General features: G+C 34.2%; 1 protein-coding gene and 1 long non-coding RNA gene across 2 annotated transcripts in view; both read left to right on the forward strand.

Annotated features, from left to right (window-relative positions):
• Window positions 1–8599, forward strand: part of LOC135733733 (Fc receptor-like protein 5) — a gene marked incomplete at its 5' end in the record, with an annotated part of 237936 nt that overhangs the window by 18871 nt on the left and 210466 nt on the right. The window lies entirely within an intron of this gene.
• On the forward strand, window positions 223–2012 carry LOC135734114 (uncharacterized). Its single transcript, XR_010527167.1, has 3 exons — window positions 223–363; window positions 847–972; window positions 1059–2012. It is a non-coding gene; the product is annotated as an uncharacterized lncRNA (long non-coding RNA).

An 8599-nucleotide genomic window follows, 5' to 3' on the forward strand; every position in this document is an offset into this window, starting at 1 on the left:
TTCCAAAATTCTGACACAGACAGATGAAAACGGTGTGATTCTCAGATGTTATAGGGGAACTGTGGAAAACACCCATTTAAAAGACATGATCAGTTTTCTTCAATTTTTCAAGTACTGATGATGTTTTTCTATGTATTGGATGTCTTTGACCCAGCCCACTTCTTTTAAATTGTATAAAACTCTCTTAGCTTGTTCCTTACTGCCACTCTTTGTTCATGCATACAGTATCAGTACAGTATAGAGTACAGGTATCAGATCTCATCATTTTATGTCCTGAACTTTAACTTTAATACTTTGAAATTTGTTACTCTATTTATCAAATCCTGGAAGAAAAATCACTTGAAGGTCTTAACATCTGAAAAGGTTTGTTACTATAAATTATTTCATCTCACAAATTAGATATTTACACACTGTAAAAAAACTTTGCTGCCTTAATTTTTTGTTAAATCAACTCATATTTATGAGTCATGTCAACAGAAATTAGTTGTCACAATTTGTAAAATATAGTTGAGAAAAGTCAACTTACATTTATAAGTTATAACAACTCACCTGTAGTTATAACAACTCATCTCTAGTCAAGATAAATAATAGTAAGTTGAAATTACTTCTAAATCCAAGTTGATTCAACAAAAAATTTTAAGGCAGCAAAGTTTTTTTACAGTGCATGTAGTGCTCTGGTTAAAGAAATATGTTTGCTTGACAAGTTTAAAAAAATGTTTTATGCGGCTCTTTAAACAAAATGGTTCCCAAGACGAAATATTGGAATCTCCCTTTGTATTGTGCATACATTTTTTTTAAAGTAGGATTTTGACTTTGTAACACAATATTGCATGTGTTGTCTTGCAGCTTTTTGCTGTAATTTATACAAACCTGATCTCCATTTGTCATTCATCTGAGGATTCAGACTAAATCAGGATGTTGACCACTGCAGCTCTTATTCTCATTGTCACCAGTAATGTTGTCCTAGGAATGGTAAGATTGAAATATGAGTTTTATATTATGTATAATACTGAACAATCATAATTACTGAGGATGTTATTGTTATTTCTCATGGCTAGGATGACAGAGTGTCTGATGAAGAAGAGATATATCCATTGGATATGGCAGAGAATTCAGTTGATGACCAGTATGATGGTTGTGCAGAGAAGATGGCAAACCTGGTGAAGAAAAAATATTTAAACAAAGAAATCATTTCTAGAATGCTTCACTTTAAAGTAGATAATACAAGGGAAATTGAAGATAACTTGAATGCCAACCATCTCTTAAACGTGAAGGAACAATTATATTTGGAAACGAATCTTGTTTTGAAATCGAGACTTGTTATGGTGCAAATGTGACAAAATATTCGCTTTTTGATGAGGCAGAGGTGCTGATTCCCCCGTATGAGAAATTTAATATCACCGCTATCAGAAAGAAAGGTGAGAAGGATGCCTGGTGTAACACTGTGTTTGTGTTAAAGAGCTCTGGGATTAAAAGTAACTTGAACTGTACAGTAGCATCAGTCAAGCCCAAGAAATTCAGCATTAAATCAATAATCAGTTGGTTCAAAAACCTACGTAATAAATAATAAGTGTCAAAAATCTCGCCCTTTCTTACCCTTTTCATTCTGCATTTTAAACTAAAATATGAGATACAAGGCATTTTATAAACTGGATGAATAAATTACACGTAACCTATATTCTATTTTGTATGTTGTTCTTATGACATGTGTCTTTAAGATAATTGATTCTGGTCAGCGGTGACATTTTAAGGCCTGTTTATACTCCAATAACAATCGCTTATACTAACACACAGCTTTTTTATGTACTTTGAGTCAGCTTGACTTATATGACTTATATGTTTAATGTATCACTTGCTGTTTTTTATGTTTGAATTTGATACAAATGAGCTAATAAAATTTTCAAATCAGGATTTGTTTCTAATTATCTACTTTAGCCAAAAATGTGACAAGTTAACATTCAGTTATTTTTTCAGTTAGAGTAAAGGATAATACATGCCCTCTGAATATTTGTCGTAAAATTATAGCAAATATGTAGTAAACATTTTCTTGCAAATTGATTACCATTATGACAATTTTAGTAAAACTGTTACTATTCTAAAAAAACCTTGTGATTTATGTATGGTTTATTTTTTGTAAGGGTTTATTTTGCAATTATAACCGGCTTTTCACTTACTTATCACTTGATTATAATTACATGGGTGGGTGCATAATCATGAAGATGATCACTAAAATTAATAAAATTTTTAGGAAGTTTCTTTTTATTTGAAAGACTATATCAAGATCTAAACATCTGATCTAATTTTTTACAGTTAGTTCAGAGCATTAATATCCGCTTGCAGTATTAAAGAAATGTTCTCCACGACTGGGTCATTCTTTATTTGTGATGACAAGTGGTGCCCCTCTACTTTACAACAGTTGAAATAAACTTTATGATAAACCAATAAATTATACAAATGTTCCATGTTTGTAGGATAAACACAATTTGTTAACAATTACATGTTTTTTTTTTAAATTAATTTAGTATTTGTTTAAGAGAGTTTAAGAGATTGCATTTGTAAGTCAATATGCTATGTAATTAAATGTTTAGAAAATATGGTCACACTTTATTTTACGCTATCACTGTTACAGTGTTATTATACATTTAAGTACTAAGTAATAATCATTAACAACATGTACTTAGGGTTGGGGTTAGGATAAGGGTTTGGTTTAAGATTAGTTGCATGTAATTATGCATAATTAACTGTTATTACAATAATAATTACATGTAGCATGTGTAACAAAGACACCATAAAATAAAGTGTTACCGAAAATGTTAACTATGCTAGTTCATGAAACATTCATCCTTCTGACTGATAACGCTACCGTTTTGCCTACTTTTTGTTTCTAGACAGATTTAATGAGAAACATGTGCATAATTAAAAGGATAACTAAAGTGTTAATAATGTTTGCCCTAAATAAAAATAAAAACAAATAATACACTTTAATTAATGGCTTAATTATGTTAAATAATTTATTTTTCTTAAAAACACATTTTTAGAAAAACTATTGCAATGATTTTGTTGAAAGTCAAAGTATAACATGTTTGGACTGAGATTGTGTTGCTTATACAGCTTTTGACCTGCAAGTGGCGCCATATTTATGTGTTTCGAGTGCTTTGAAACAGTGAATCATTTTTCGAAGCAATTGGTTCAACTGATTCAAAGCTTCGAAAAGCTATGTTTCTCCCATCACTAAGCATACTGTAGGTGAAAATTTGGGACATTTAAACATGTGATTTTAGCTTGCTTAGTGTAAAACCCAACAAAATTTGGATGAACTATCCCTTTTACACCACAGACAATTTGATATTTGATAAAGTCATTGGTTAAATGTCCAGGGCACAGTCCTTTGCTTTATCTGTCAGGTATGCATCAATTGTCTGATTCATACCCTGTGCTCTCGTGAAAAAACATATGCCTCAGATAAGTAACGTTATTCTTCGGCTCACAGTATTCTCTAAACTTTTCGTTGAGCACTTTCAGATGATCCTCATTATCACAGTCCATTATCAAGGTAGTGATGGGTTATACAAATAAATCACAGAGACATGAGATACACGTAACACTAACTGCATGGTCTTGTTCTGCAGGTTGCAACTCTAAATAGAGCACCATCTACAGGTAGGGAGCATATACCCATTACTATACATTACATCGACATATCACATAAATAAAAGACACATATCTGAAGTTTTTTTCTTCAGATTTTAATACCAGTGAAAACTACATTAGCCTGGCTTCAGAAGGGGACTTAAAGGATGTGTGAGTCAGACCCTGCTGAAAAAAACAATAAAACCATTACAGAAAATTCTAATAGTTTCCATTAAAATACCAATAGGAACCATTAGCTTTTACCATTAAAACCACTACACTGTAGTGTGTTTTGAGCAATGTTCCATTAGAACCAATACATAGAACCAATAGAACCAATACATACCATTAGTGACCAACAAAGACCAATACACTGTAGTGTGTTTTGGGCCATATTCCATTAGAACCAATAAATAGAACCAATAGAACCAATACATACCATTAGAGACCAACAAAGACCAATACACTGTAGTGTGTTTTGGGGGATATTTCATTAGAACCAATACAATTCCCAATAAAACCAATTGAATTTCTGTGATGGTGTCTATTGTTTTTTTTAGCAGGGGAACTTCACCCTGAAAAAGTGAACACTGTGCGCAAACCTCAAATGGCGATGTTAACAATATCATGACCATGAGTGGTCAGTACCAGCTGACGCGAATTTATTTACGGGCCTGTTTCATGATGTAAACATCTTTTGATCTTTTAAATTTAGAACAGAGCTTTGATCATTTTGTTTTGTCCTCTGTCTTTTGGTAATGAGTATGATCCAGTGTAATAGATTACAAGTGAAATAATTTACCATTAAAGGTGATACATGTATCCTCAAACTGCTAAGTAATCTTCCACCTTTGACACGCACATGCAAGCACACACACACACACGCACACACACAACAGTAGAAGAACAGTTTCAACAGTAGAAAGATCGCATCATGAAGTCTCTGTTTTTCTGGTCTCCAGATACACAGTAGCTCAGGTTCCTTCCTTAAAGTTTTTTTTATATTAAATCTAAATATTCAGAAACATAACATCACTCCTTAACAAGTTTGATCTCGGGTTTCATTTATATTTATACCACAAATGACGCAGGATGAGTTCTGCTCTAAATCTCAATAGTGTAATAGTCCAGGCAAAATAGCGTTTTACGACAGACTAATTGTAAAATAATTTTTTTCAGCATAGCTCATATCTATGAGGTGTCCAGAACAACATACTAGTCCTAAGAAATCCTACTTGAGGAAATATGTTAATTTCTCATCAATCCGAAATGTGTGCCAACAAGGCCAGACTACAATACACCCCAATGGGGCTATTTTTTTCCTTTACTCCTATCAAAATGAAACTTTACACAATGAAAGTACCCATGAAAAGAAATTTTTTTGTATTACAAGTTGCTTTGAAAATTAAATTTAATATGCAAATGAGCTATACACTAATCGAATATGCCCAAAATACACCCAAAAGTAACTTTTTAGCATTAAAATTTCTTTTGAAATGAATTTGAATATCCACATGAGCTTTACACTTATTTAATATGTCCTAATTTGCATAGGCAGAAACATCATTCATATGATAAATATATCGGCCCAATGTTCATCCAATCATCCTGCTGCTTTTAGACTGGCCTCTAACCTGAAAACTGCCTGGCTTGGTAGTTCCTGCCAGCTGTATATGTATTACCCCCGCCGGTATAATCTTCAGGGTCACGGAGGAACACAAGCCTCCCCACCACGACAAGGTAGCAACAGAAGGGGAGGCCTTTTTTTGTGTTTTTATTTTTTGGTGATTTTGTTTTTACATCTTTTTTTAAATCCAGCCTGGATCCTTGACCCCTTCTCTGTGGCTCTTGGTTCCCGGCACCTCCTATATCAGTTCCTGGTTTGTTCTTTGCTTAGTTCTTCCCCTCTGGGTCATATTCATCTGATAAATCAGGCAACTGAGTTTGTACAGCTATTACCACAACATCCTCCACAAATGGTAGTGCAAGGGAGTCCATGTTTTTTGCATTTGCATCTCTTTGTGCTGCAGTCTTTCTTGCAACTACAGTGGACATAACTATCAACTACAAAAGTGCAGCAGTAAGTAAACATGATTTTAAATGGTATGGATCAATCTTTCTGCGTATGTAATGATTGAGCTGAAGTTTAGAGCTGCTGTGTGCATCATGCCATCAAGAACTGAAGCCCGGAAAATGCCGCTATAAATTATAATGTGGTTATAATGTAACGCTTTAGCCTATAATGTAAGTGAGCATCTTATTTATGTATTTATTTATTTTTTCAATTCAATTTTATTTATATAGCGCTTTTCACAATTTGGTACCTTTTAGACCTATGCGTATGTGTTTAGTCATAGCAGTGATTAACAATCCCTACTGAAAAATTCAGTTAAGACCAGCATAAGCTGGTAGCTGTTTTTTGCTGATTTAAGGTGGCAGTAGCTGGTTTAAGCTGGTCCTCCCAGCCTGGCAAAAAGTGACATGGTGTTGGCTCGTTACGCTGCTTGGCTGATCAGTCATATTGGCATTAATCTCCCATCCAAAATATGGCACCCCCAAGGTTTTGGGTCCATAGGTTCATTTCCCCTTTCCACTTCATAATTTGGTAAAAGACTTGAAGACTATGGAACTTTGCAGCTGCTGACGTTGGAGGGAGAGATTGAGCTTCCACTGGAGATGAGTTCTGAGTTACTTTAATAAAGAATTGCCTGTATCTTAGCATGTCCAGTGATTCATCCTTATGCCCCATACAGTGATACTAGAGCTTTTTCACCTGCAATGATGATGCCTTTTCTCACATTTTCCTGTGACTGGCTGAACACCTTAGATTGTTTGAGAAAGCTAGTGTCATTCTTTACTTTTTTCAGTGCCATCCCTTTCCTATGCCAAATAGACGAGATGTAGAATTACAGCCTCAAAATGATTGGGGTTGGATTGTTTGAAGAGCTCGACGTTTCATCTTGAATGGAAAAAGTCTGAAATCATTTAGTTGCTTTTAAATAAATATCTATAATACGGTAGTGTTTTCGTTCCCTGATTAAAATGTAAGTATGGAAAACAATCAATTACACGTTCTTAATAAAAATGTCATTTAAATTCTGAAGCATAAGAGGATTTCAGCACTGACCCATAATAGTGCCCCAACAAAATAAATGGCCAATTGCACTGCATTGTAATGAATGTATTTTGCAATGCAATTCTTTTACCCATATCAATGCTGCAAGGAAACCTCAGGTACATTTATGCTGTTATACTAGTGACCTTAACTCTTTCCCCGCCATTGACGAGATATCTCGTCAATTAAGAGAAAACGCTTCCCCGCCAATGACGAGATTTTCCGTCTTTCCGCAATACCGCTATTATCCACCAGGTGGCGCCCTTCCGCAACTTTTTAAAACCGGAAGTATTGCCCTATGGCAAGCTGCTGCATGTCCGTGTCTGTTTTAAAGATCGCTCTGAATGGGATCTCTATGAAAAGTCCGTCACAAATATGGAATTATTTTTGCTTTTTGCTCAAAATATGGTGTTTTTGCAAAATCCTACCCATATTCAAAAGCTGATTGCAAAAGAACCACTAAAGGTAGGATGAAACGGTTTTTTTTGTTTGAAAGCAGAGGGTCTGTTCTTTCATTTGGTATATGGTATATTTATTTATTTAAAGAAGAACATTTTCTGGAAGGCATTAAACTTTGGTGAAAATCATGAAAAACGCTGGCGCTGGCTGGCAACATTTTTTAAAAACGCTGGCGGTGAAAGAGTTAAGAAAAAAGGTATCAGTCTTTCTTGTGTTTTGTTAATGCATTTTACTGTGTTGATCTATTTTCTAACTTAACATGCATTTAAATTGTACAGATTTTGCTAGTGCTGCAATTCAGATTGCTTTAGTGAGGCAATTTTATCAGATAAATATAACCCAGAGGGGAAGAACCAAGTAAAGAACAAACCAGGAAATGATATGGGGGTGCCCGAACCAAAAGCCACAGAGAAGGGGTTGAGGATCCAGGCTGGATAAAAAACATAAAAAAATTTCAAAAAAAAAACACAAAAAAAAAAAAAAACACAACCCTCCCCTTCTGTTCAGGCTTGTGTTCCTCCGTGCCCCTGAAGATTATACCGGCGGGGGTTATACAGCTGGCAGGAACTACCAAGCCAGGCAGTTTTCAGGTTAGAGGCCAGTCTAAAAGCAGCAGGATGATTGGATGAACATTGGGCTGATATATTAATCATACATATGAATGATGTTTCTGCCTATGCAAATTAGGACATATTAAATAAGTGTAACGCTCATATGGATATTCAAATTCATTTCAAAAGAAACTTGTAATACCAAAAAGTTACTTTTGGGTGTATTTTGGGCATATTCGAGTAGTGTATAGCTCATTTGCATATTAAATTTTATTTTCAAAGCAACTTGTAATACAAAAAAAAAATACTTTTCATGGGTACTTTCATTGTGTAAAGTTTCATTTTGATAGGAGTAAAGGAAAAAAATAGCCCCATTGGGGTGTATTGTAGTCTGGCCTTATTGGCACACATTTCGGATTGATGAGAAATTAACATATTTCCTCAAGTAGGATTTCTTAGGACTTTTAGTATGTTGTTCTGGACACCTCATAGAAATGATCTATGCTGAATAAATAATTTTACAATTACTTCTATTTTTTGCTCCAAAATGAGTTAGTTTGCCTGGACTATAATGGGTTTGTTTAATTTCGAAACCTACGTAAAAAATTAATATATATAGTTATTGTCCTCTTAAGAATCAATTATGTCATTCACAAGTTCATTATAGCAGCACACATAAGTGTTTGAGGTCTCATGGAGGTAAATTTCAGTGTGGTTTTAGTTTCAGTTCTGTTTCAGTTCTGTGGGAATAACCAATGTGTGAAAAACAACATTTGTTCATCTGCTTCTAATAGATTTTTCTATTACAAACTCTCTACAACCATTGCAGTTGATGAATGTTGTC

The sequence above is a fragment of the Paramisgurnus dabryanus genome, chromosome 3, assembly GCF_030506205.2.
Source record: "Paramisgurnus dabryanus chromosome 3, PD_genome_1.1, whole genome shotgun sequence".
Lineage (NCBI taxonomy): Eukaryota > Metazoa > Chordata > Actinopteri > Cypriniformes > Cobitidae > Paramisgurnus > Paramisgurnus dabryanus.